General features: G+C 32.7%; 1 pseudogene; it reads right to left on the bottom strand.

Annotated features, from left to right (window-relative positions):
* The window catches only part of LOC149552691 (protein TOPLESS-RELATED PROTEIN 2-like), a 52,902-nt pseudogene extending 45,094 nt beyond the window's left edge, over positions 1–7,808 (bottom strand).
* Between the last annotated feature and the right edge of the window lie 5,005 nt (positions 7,809–12,813).

The following is a 12,813-nucleotide window of genomic DNA, read 5'->3' as shown; positions in this document are numbered from 1 at the left end:
CAAATTCAAAAATTGGTTTGCCTTCATAGCATTGTCAAGTCAATAGCATGAGCATTATTTTGTGTCTAGAGTGTCATCAATATTTTTAAATGTAGAATGAAATGGTTGCAAGTATGAATTTATATTACATGCAAATGATTTTGAGATATAGACCTGTGCAATTCAATCTCCCAAGGAATAGGAAGCACCACTTATTGCCATCTTTGCCTAAATAGGATTTGTCATAAAGTGATGTTAGAATAGTTACTAAAATGGTCATAAATTATGTTCTTATAGTAAAAGAATACTTTGACTTGAGAAAAAAGCTACACAATATTAAAACATGACATTGTGCTTTAAAAACTAAAAAGGTACCTGTAACGAAGTACTTCATTTGGACTTGCTAATTCGTTGTCACTATTAACTATAAGCTTATCCTTAAAGTTTGAACTTCACTTGGTTTCGAGAATAGTCTAATATTCTCTACTAAACAAGGCCAACCACATGAAAGTAGAAGCCAATTTGTGCCCCCCCCCCCCCCCAACATCACTCTAAATTCCCCATTAACATTTAATAACATTCATTCATTCATCCATTTTTGAAATATAACATTTAATCATTATAATCAGATCACAAAAAAAAAAGTTTTATTAACAAAATGGTATATAGTACTTACAACCCTCATGATAGTAACTTTTTTTGTATCTATGTGATTTAAATGGTAATCTATTAGCAGTTATTCCCCTACACTTATTGATTTTATTGCACAAACAAAAAGTTGATTCCCCTCATGCACCTCGAATATGCAATTGGGTTGCTTACTAGTTGAGGAAGGTCATGTACTATTTATAAAACCTAAAATATTACCTATTGCTTTTGGTCTCCCATCAATGTACATAGAAAATCTTTTACTTTGATCATTTTCTTTCCAATATTGTATATAATTAGCTAATAGTGCATACCTATGCATACTTTTTTATATCGAACAATTTGCATCCAATCATTGTAATTGTAACATGGACCGACATACTTGAACAATTCAACAAATTTTTTGTAACATACCTTTATCCCATCCATGGAAAATAGGCCCAAACCATGTAATGAGGATGGAGCAATGCGATATATCCTCTCATTAACACGAAAATCGGTCTTAATTGGAGGTAGCTCATTGGGTACACATTCTTTCTTAATGTGTGTGTACCAAAAGGGCACCTTATTGTCACCTTTGGTCTCATCATCATAAGAACATGACCCCCCATTAGCAAGGAAAAATTGTGTGTTTATCAAATTTTTTCTAATCTTTTGACCTCTAGTTGATCTCCTTATTTTAGCCGTACTACATGTAGAGCTTTCATCTACCATTTCCTCATTTCCCTCATTCGATGTAGATAGATCTGACAAGTACCTATTTGGTGGGTCCTACAATCCATCAAATGGAAATTTGATAGTATCTAAATAATATATATAGAATAATCAAGTCATGACTCATACGTGTAGTTCTTCTTTGTCTATACGTGAGAGATATAAAATGTAGTAAGTTGAAAGTGATTATACAATTATATTTCTATATGGACCTTCTTTTTCTATATATACATTATATGATTATATAATATGTCTATTTATAGCATACATGCTGAATGATAAACAAGAAGAATATAAGAAAATTATGTCTATTTATTGACTTATACCTGCTGATCCATTTCATTGTGCACGATCCACACCAAAGGGGTCAAATTTCTTGCATATGTTAATCATTATCTTAAGTTAGCTAAAAATTACATGATACACGTATGCTACAAATAACTTAGAAGACAACATGAACAATATGCAACATTGTAAACATGAACAAATTTACCTTATATATGGAATGCAAGATCATCAATAGAAGAAGTGATGATGTCTGTAGTCAATTGGCTATTTGCAAAAAAGGTGATAATCAAACACAATATAAACATTGGTAATTATAAATAACATATGTTGTAATCATTATAATTGAACACAATAAATATGTAATCAAATTTCCTACATATGTTAATCAGTTATCTTAAGTTAGCTAAACATTACATGATACACATATGCTAAAAATAACTTAGAAGACAACATGAACAATATGCAACATCGTAAACATGAAAAAATTTACCTTATATATGGAATGCAGGATCATCAATAGAAGGGGTGGCGATGTTTGTAGTCAATTGCCTATTTTCGAAAAGGGTGATAATCAGACACAATATAAACATTCATGGTAATTATAAAAAACATATGTTGTAATCATTATAATTGAACACAATAAATATGTAATCATTACAATTGAAAGCAATAAATCATGTCAATCATTTCATTAATAATTTCAATAATGTCATTGATTATCTTCTTCTTCATCATCCTCATCATCATCATCATCATCATCATAATCATCATCATCATCATCATCATCATCATCATCATCATCATCATCATCATCGCCATCATCACCATCATCATCGCCATCATCACCATCACCATCACCATCATCACCGTCATCATCATCATCATCATCATCATCACCATCACCATCATCATCATCACCATCATCTTGATCTTCATCATCTACTTCTTCATCATCTTCAATATCTTCTTCTTCCATAACATTATACTTTATCGGCTTTCCTCTTGGATCATGTCTAACAACTAATGACCAACCCTATTTATGTGAAACCTCTGAGTAAAACACTTGCTCGCATTGGCTTGGAAGAACATAGGGCTCATCTCCAACTAGCTCAAATGACCTTGTATTAATCATTGTAAATCCATTATCATGTTGAATAGTTGTTCTATTTGGATCATTTTGATTTAGTCGTAACCTATATCATTTGACAACAAATATAACTACTTTGAAGGAGTTAAAGTCACACTTAATTATATCATCCAAGATGCCATAGTATTGATTTTGATATTGTTGAGGATGTATGTCATTTCTAGATGATATATTGGTGACCTTGAAAACTATAGTCATCCTAGAATCACAAGTTTCCTTTGTGTCATCCAACTTTTTTATGCTAAATTTTTGGCCATGATAGTACATAACTTTGTGGTGCTTGACTAGAAATTTTTGAAGCGTGTGTGAATTATTTGCATCATGAGTTGATATGAAACATACGTTGAGTTATGATCATTAATAAATTTTTACATACCTCTCCACCTCTTAAACCCTTTACTAGATCAACTACCATTGGCGTAACATTGGAATCTCCATTACGATGAGCTTCTATAACCAATGAAGCAACACCTTCCCATGTAAATGAGCAACCATTTTTTTGACATCGTTCAATCCATACCATCATCCAATCAAGATTGTTCACAATATACAAATGTATTGCATCCCACTCTCGACCACCTATATAAAAAAAAAAACACCAATTATAAATAACTTATATTGAAGATTTATAAGAATTAATTAACTACAATAACATCTTAGATTTACCTCTCACTTTCCTTGATCTACCTTTGCCCATCAAGTACTCCCCTTTGAATTTGTTAATTGAGTTGGGATCCCAAATATGATCTACATGGATCTTTGCTGCAAACTTAGGAAGATATTCACTAATGTACACCATGGTCTGGTATACCATTTATCCCTCCACCATAGAACCCTCAAGATGTGCTCTTTGTCGAACCAAGCCTTTCAAAAATTTCAAGTGCCTCTCAACCATCCACATTGACCTGGTTGGTATAGGTCCACACAATTCAATCTCCTCAACTTGATGTATGAGGTAGTGTTCTTGTGCATTGAAAAAACTAGGAGGTAGACACTTTTGAATTTCACACATAAGAAGAGGAATTTTTCTCTTCCAATATTTTATATCTTCTTTATTGATTTCTTTAGATGATAACCACCTCATGTATTTTCCAAGATCATATATAACCTATTTGACATTTTTGGCGAAGTGGTGTGGGAGAGATAGAAGTAGAACGTACTACAATATTTGTAAAATGATCTTGTCAATATTTTATAAAAGAATGCAATTAAAACTACATGTAGTATAAAAATATATAGTAAATACAAAATAATGTGAATTATCTTAATAAATGTATGCCAATTGTGTGTTTTCAACCTTGGCCCAAATTCACTTTTCTTTGATATGAGATTGTTTATGTTCGTAGCAAATCCTGTGGGAAATCATATGTTTTTTATGACTTCTTTTATAGCATTGCTCTGTTGCTCTAACAATAACCAACTAAGAGCACTTGTATCAATTTGGTTTCCATTGTTATTTGATCAAATGTCATTTTTCATTGCATGGTTGGATTCTTCAATGTCACTACAAGTTTTGACAATTTGGTCTTTGTCATACCTTCCATCCAAGATTTTCCATAATGTCTTTGTTACATTCTTTCCAATATGCATAGGATCAAACAAATGCACAATTGGGATTTTCTCGTAGTACAAAAACCTAGTAAATTAAGTAGGATAAATTTTTAGTCTTTTTGGAATTTGGTCATTGATGCTTTGATGACTTTCACAAGCATCAATTACATCATTAGTAAACAAAACACAATATCAAAATATAAATTTGAAACAAAAACCATCAAATGGAATGACATTACCTCAACAATTTATTTTATTTTATGTCAACTTCCATAGGCAAGTTGTCATTCTCTGTGGTTTTGACGTAGTCTCTTCTTTCCCATTGAAAAGATGTTTTTTGGTAATTCGATACTTATGATTTCTATGCAAAAAGTGTCTATTCTCATTGAACACCTGCTTTCTTAAACTTTTTGAATGACAAGATTTCATCTTTGGACCACAAACTAGACATGCAAATTTTCCCTTTGTCTAAAGACCTACAAGATCATGCATAATTGGACTAAATGTGTTAACTTTGTGTTGTCACTATAACATACCAAAAAAGAGGTGCTAAGAAGAGAACATACCACAAAAATGTGTTAGCCTAGGGGCATCATGTATTGTCCATACAAGCATTGCATGAAATTTAAATTGTCTTTGTCTTATTGATCTATAGATGTCATACATAGTAACCCCATTCCATAACACCATCAACTCGTCGATAAGGGGTTCAATATATACATTGATATATTTAACTTGGTACTTACCTAGTTGAATGAACAAAAATATTACATAATTATTATGACCATTTTGATGGATTAGTAATAATAAATTAATTTAGATGACCATTAAATCAAAAAATACCTGGAACAATCAGTGTCAACATTATGTGCTCTCTCTTTATGGACAACTAAGGAGGTATGTTATTGTTGATAACAAAAACAGGCCACACCGAGCAAGTAGATCTCATCTCTCCAAAAGGATTGACATCATCTGTTGCGAATGAAAGCTTGAGACTATGAGGTTCTTCTTTAAAGTGTGGCCATTTTCCCTCTATTTCCTTAAATGCCAAACCATTTGTAGGCATTTACGTAATATCATCTTGACTTCTATTGCATGGATGGTAATCCATAAATTGTGCCAAGCTATTGCACCTGAATAATCATTGCAAATGTGGAATAATGGAAATATGCCGAAGAACCTTGAAAGGCACCTTTTTTGTTAATCGATATGATTGATATCTAGTAATATGAAAAATAGGGCATTTTGTTGCAAATTCATGATGTTTATGATATATAATATGATCGTTTGAATATGCATGTATTATTTGATACTCCATTTCAATATCTTTCATGATGGCAGATAATTCTCAGTACGAGCGAGGTAGAATGTTTGATGGTGGTAACAAACACTCACTTATCAACCTACAACCAAAAATATAATTTGTTAATTTAAAGAATATTAATTGCTACACAAACCCAATGTTAATTGTAAGGGAACTACTTGTAAAATAATGAAAGAAGATGACATACCTTAACATACATGTCATTGCTACATTGGATAAACCATTCATAACCTTCAAGTTCACCAACAACAATACAATGACAGGAAGAGTTGTTTCGGAGCCTTCATATAGGGACTCATGTGCCTTCTCAAGTATAGGTACATCAAGCTCTGCATCATCATCATCATCATCATCATCATCATCATCATCTTGATCATTGTGATCTTCATCATCGTGGCCTTCTTCCATGGTATCATTACCTTCTACTTCAATATTCACACCTCCATGTTCCCTCATTTGGAAATTCACATTCTCCGAATTGTCATGGTCCATAACATGAAACTCAAGGACGTTGACCTATATGAAAATGATGACCTTATATTAACCATTACCATGATTTCATTATCAAATCATGTCTTATGTAATTCATAAATTATTAAAATACATACCAATGGACGATTATTGTTTCCCCCTTCAATGTGACCATGTTGCCTATAATGTTCCTTAGTTGTTTTAATTAGATATCTTCAACTCTTTAAGCCCTTACAAATTTTGTAAGGACAATAACATTTTCCATCACCTTTTCTTTTTAAGTTAGACCATAGTCTAGCAATCATGTCCCTATTTTTTTGTTCATTGATATCATCAGACATGGTCTTTCTTGAATGGAATGACTTGTTGGTGGAAGAAGGATGATTTGTTTGCAACCTGCAAATGGAGTAGTAAGAGGAAGACACATATAGAAATGAATACTAAAGTGATATAGATAGAAAGAGGTATAGATAGAGAGATAGATTGATAAAGAGATAAAGAAATATAAAAAATGAAAAGAAACAAATACTTAGTTTACCTTCCATAACTCTACCTCTACATATTGCACTTGCTACATACAAGCACTTTCAAAGAAAATGGGCAGCAACAACCAAGAAGGGAATAGGAGAGTCCATTTGGCTCAAGAGGAGGATGAACAAAGTGACCAAGGGGTGAGAGGAAATGTTGATCTAGAGAGAGGAGAGTCTCTAATGTTTAATAGAACCCTGCTGAAGATTGTTACAGAGTAAGAACCTCCCCAAAGAAAGACATTATTTAGAACTCTCTACAAGGCAAGAGGTAAGGTCTGCAAATTTATTTTAGATTCCAGTTCAATAGATAATATAGCCTCAGTAGAAATGGTAGAGAATCTTGGATTGAAGAAGTTGCCTCATCCTAAGCCTTATAAAGTTTCATGGCTAAATAAGGAGCATCAGGTCATAGTAAATGAACAAGTTCATGTTCAATTTCAAATAGGGGAGTAAAATGACAAGATCTAGTGTGATGATGGTTGGAGAGAAGGAGTTTTTGAAGACCCTCAAGGTGAAAAACATCTCGTGCTTTGTCATAGTAGTAAAGTCAAAACTTGGAGAAAAAGGAAAGGAAGAAAAATCCAATGAAAGGATTTGGGACCCAAGGAAGTAAGGCAACTATTGGACAAGTACAAAGAAGTAATTTTAGATTGTACCAAGGAAAAACACCAAACTCATGATGAGGAAGATGGGACCCTTCAAATTTTTTCAAAAGTATGGCACAAATGCATATAAACTTGAACTCCCTGGTGACATTGGTTTATCTAACATTTTTAATATTTGTCATTTGTATCCCTATAAGGGAATCACTGGCTGTGATACAGGTCAAATGGATGGAGTGGAGGTGATTGTGATAAGGCATTTCAATTAACCATTTGTTCACTATTGAACATCAAAATTCCATAAGCTTGTGATTCCATTGAAACATGATTCTATTCTACATATAATTATCCATAACAAAATGACTAACCTTCTCAGAAGAAGAATCCTCACTGCTAGAATCATTTTCTGGCAGCTTCTTTGCAATCGCAAGATTTTTTCTTACAGGATGCTTCACCTTTATCTATAGAGAATTAACCCAAAAATGAGTACCATAAAGTCAAAACATATGTTATACTATCAATATGATCCCAAAAAGAAACAAAATAACTGGCATTCTTTAGATCTGGTAATTTTTTTCAACATAAATGTTCTAGCTTGCTCAAAGACAAAGACAAAGACAAAGACCCTAGGAGAGTGGGTTCCACTTGGGAAGGTAGAGATCTACATGTGGTAGGGCTTGGTAATACTTGTGTACTAATGCACAATCTATGTTGTGCTGTCAACGATCTCAATAAAGAAAAATAGAGAAAATTTGTACTTGAAATTAGATGGAGAAAGAATTAGCACATGACTTCTGAAAGCAGGGCTAGGGATCTATAGTATAAAAAGTTGTATTTTCAAGTGTAAAGAACTGATTTTAAATGCATGCATTTTTTTCATTCTATAATGTATGTCAAATTCCATACTATGCAATCAAGGATTAAAACTGAAAACAACTCACAATGCATAAATAAACATTCTTGCATTATCACACACAAAATGAAAAAACAAGTTTGATTCTAGAGAAACCCTCAAATAGGAAGAAAAATCTTGTAGAGTAATTAATATTATTAATGCCACTAGATTATAGTCTAACAAGAGTAGAGGTGGAGTCTCTTATACTAGAGAGGCATGACGTTATTGCCTAAGAAGTTATTGGTGCAAATGTGGAGTCTCTTATACTACAGAGGCCTGGCGTGAATGCCTAAGAAGCTGCTGGTGCAACTGATGTCATCATGGTATCCATAAAAGATGTTTCTACTTCTTGAAGCTCATGATGATGACAAGGATTATCACTATGAAGACCAATCTAGGGCTAGAAACATTCAACAGGTATTTTTCACAATCAATGATGTCGATTGTTAAACTTTTGAACATTGTAAAATTATATTCATCATAAATGTTTCAGATCATACATCATGATCTAAAATTTAAGTTCTTTTATATTGATAACAATCATGATCTAAAATTTAAGTGTGGTGAGAAATTGACTAAAAAAGATCGATCAGAAGTTGTCGAGATTGGCATGTTATTGCAATAGTTTCTTAAGTTTGTCACAATAGGTCAAATTTTGTGTTTGACTAAAAAATGAGTAGGAGGGGTCTCAAAATAGTTAGATATGTTATTGAAACCAAACTCAATCCTTTAGGAGTGATCACGACTTTCCAAGTCATCAAAGTGAAAAAAATTACAAAAATTGTCAATGACAACTTTGATAGAAATATTAGAAAGTCACCAAAAAATAGTTGGGGATCGATGAAGAAAGTTGGTACTTGGAAAATAGAGTTATATAAGCTCATTTGAAATCATTTTGAGGGGTTGGAGTTCCTAGTGTATGAAATATTGACTAATAAAGCAAATTGTTACATTAAAAAACTATCACAATGATCTTGCAACTCAGAACTCTATATTCTAATGGATTGAAATGAGTGGTTTGATTACATGGTTTGATGAATCAATCCAAGTAATTTCTTAGTACATTAATTAAGTTCCCATTTTATGTTTTAGTAGTTGTAAATAAAAATTTTCTTCTTGGCTAGTTCACTAGCCTAGGTAGAGTAGTTGGTGCAGGAGCCCCACACACAACCAAGCCAATGGTGTAGCTTATGAAGAGCACAAAGACAACTAGAGGAAATTAGGGAATTAATTGGCAAGTTATAAGAATCAGACTAATATGATGATTCAATTATTTGTAATGTCCTTAATTGGACTAAATGAAATTCTAATGGACTATCATTGTCCAAGCACAAATAACATTGGAGTGTTTAGAGTCTAGGAATGTTAGTGATCATAAAAGATCGAAATTTGGTTAATGGTCTTTTTGTTTAAAGGAATTCCATAAAATATATTTTGACATTAGTTTGAGTTTGTTCTATTTGAAAACCAAACCATTCAACTAACTGATAACTGTTGTATTGGTTTTGAGTTAGTTTTAGGCATTTCTATATTTTTGTTTTGATTCTCTGTTATAAGAGAGACAGTCAGGTTTATGGACAGAGGAGAAAGAAAACAATAAGAAAACTCTATTCTTTGAAATTGATTTCCATTACTTTGGATCTCCAATCGATTGGTTTGTATTTGAAATACTTTGACAAGGTTTTATTCATGAACTACTATGTTTTATTGATATGTTTCATAACATTGTAGGCTTGTTGTCGTACTAGTCTTGACTTAAAATAGTTACTCTTGATTTCAATTTGTTGTTGCAATAACACCTTAGGTAGAATGGATCATCCCATGAACATAGAGGCTAAACTTCATGGGATGAAATTGTTAACATGTATTATAATCCACTAATAGTGCATATGCAGTTTTGTGGGGTGTAGAAGTGATCATAGGTTGAAGATATATTGGAATTGAAAGCCGTATATAGTAGGGAATATTCTTCCCAAATGTGGAGTGAATCCTATGTTGGAAAAACATATAATATATTGAATTTTTGTGTGGAGGTAAGAGTTTGAGGGAACTCTAGTCAAATCAAGTTTGAGTCAAGATTCAGGGATTGTGGTGTTGTAGGGCCTGAGATGTCAATCATTTATGAAATTTGATCATTTGTAGTCATCTCATGACTCTGGGGTGAGTTTGGAGAGATAAGGATAGCAAGTGTGATGTTCCTTATTAAATTGATGAATTGTCATGCTTAGATGTGGGGTACAATTATGTATAATCCTATTGGTCTATGGTAACCATATACAATTCTTTGCTATGTTATAAAACTCTTTAAAAAGGGTATTAGGAAGTGTCTTTAGATTGTCAAACATTTTGAGGAAAACCAAAGTTGTCCCCATTCCAAGCATGCAACAGGACTCATAGGTAGGGTATTGTGCATTTGAGCCAAATTTATAGAAGTATGGTATTGTCTTAGAGTCTTAAAGATCCCCGTGCCAGTTAATTGGGTGTTTAAGAAACCAAGTCAACATCTAGGAATATTGTGATAGACTTAAATAAGTTAATTCCTTGAAGAATTTGAAGTTGTCGATAGGCACAAGTATCTAAGTCTCTTAAGTTTTCAACTTTTATTGTGTATTTAATACCAACCACCCTTCCTCTGCATCAGTAGTTATCATAGAAATTGCTCTAATTTGATTTCTAATTGTTGGAACAGAACAACCTTTAGGAATCTATCAGGGAACTATAAATAACTTGGGGTCAATATGAAATGGTCTTCTATTTTTGGAATCAATCCCTAGGTGGATTCAGGCATACCTGACAAGGTGACTTTATGGTTATAGGGTTTGGATAGAGGAGTAGTTTGATTGGTTTGTACCAATCAAGGATTGGAGCATGTTTAGAAATATCTAAAGGTATAGTTTCCAAGAACTAAGAAGGATTTGAATCTTTTTGTGTTCCTTTTGAAACTTTGCAAGGCCCATCAACAAGTAAAGTCTTAAAACCATTGTAAGTACGCTATTTTATAGAAATGAGTTGTATGGAGAGGTTGAAGAACTAAAACCTTGAAAATATTCAAGCTCTCTAAAACCATAACTTAATTGGTACCTTGTTGAGTTTTTTTTGAAATATTTTCAAAATGGAAAATTTGGAGGCCTAATTAGTGGTGCAAGGTCACCAAGATCATCCTATGAAGACACCAAAACATACCATGAAGACCAGATGAGTGAGTAGGACAAGGAGATATCCAAGCAATACAAATGGACTAGAATTAAAAGCTATAATGGTTTTCATAACCAAACAATGTAATCAGATGAGTTTATTTTTTAATGTCCTAAAATGACTGAAAGTCATACTTGTAATTAATTCCTTAAAGGACCAAGAATTTGTTTGTATTGGACTAATGTTTTCCAAACCTAAGTTATGTTTACAAGAAGTTTAGAATGGGCAGGGGATAGGTCTAGGTATTAGAATAAGGGTTGAATATAAATTTAAAACCATTTTTGTTATTTAAAATTCAAATATTAAAAAAAAACAACTATAAAGGTATTTGGAGGGAATTAGTGTCTAGGGTGTCTTTAGGCTTAAACTAAGCCTCCAACTAGTAAGAGTTGGTTGTGACAATTTGGGGAAGGCTGTTAAAGCATAAATGCATCTATTGTACAACAGAGATCTGGCTGTATGGACTGATAAAAATAGTGAGCAATAAAATCCTCATTTTGCTATTTCATTGATTTGTTGAACTCTTCATTGTTTGGATTGACATATCTATGAATTAGCAAGGCTTACTGATTCCATTTTAATAATTGTTGAATGAACTTTTGAGAAGTCTGTACACCTGGTGCAAGTAAACAAGTTTTGATTTTGTTAATTATCTTGTAACCAGTCCTAATACCTATTACTTTATGGCCATCCCATGAATTATAAGGGCACAAAATTCATGGGATGTGCATTTCTAACATGTATAATTATCTTCTAACATTTTAATTGCAGAGGAGAATGCAACATTGGTTGACTGTTATGAAACAATGTAGGTTTCCTAGAAGGAATTCGTGGGTACAGAGCAGTAGTAGAGTTTTGGTCTAAAGGAGGAACCTATTTTATGGTTTGAACCATCTTAGTATGATCATCTAAAGGAGAAACCAGTATCAGTTGTTCTTGGAATTGATCAGATACAATGGATTTGAGAAACCCTTAGATTGAGGGTTTGTAAGTCATAAATTGGGGTTTTGGGGGTTTTTAGTGGATTGAGTCTTAACCCTTTGGGATTTAGTGATATTTAGCCATTATATGACTCTACTAAGAGTTTGGAGTGATAATAATGAGAGAAGAGTGAGGATGATTTGTTAATTGATGGGATTTTTTGTTACTTAAGTGTCACATTGTGCAGACAGTCAGACCTGGTCCAAAGAAGTCTATAGTAAGGTCTGGGTATGTTAAGGTACTTGGAAAAGGGTATTTGAAAATACTTTTAATTTACCAAGTGTTTTGGGAAAAGGTAAAGGTATTTAAGTTTTAAACCTGCTACAGACCTACTAGATTGTCAATTCCCCCAATCAAAGATGAAAAGAACAATGTAAACAGTCAACTTATTTTTCAAATTTCATTTGTTAGCAAACTACCCATTCCCATCCTTGCAAAATAGAATTTTTTTTTCCTATTTTTTAACTCACCTATTCACCAATTGTGAT

Source organism: Cupressus sempervirens, chromosome 6 (assembly GCF_028749045.1).
Source record: "Cupressus sempervirens isolate cs-2001-9-10 chromosome 6, ASM2874904v1, whole genome shotgun sequence".
Lineage (NCBI taxonomy): Eukaryota > Viridiplantae > Streptophyta > Pinopsida > Cupressales > Cupressaceae > Cupressus > Cupressus sempervirens.
This window is presented reverse-complemented; position numbering and strand designations above follow the sequence as displayed.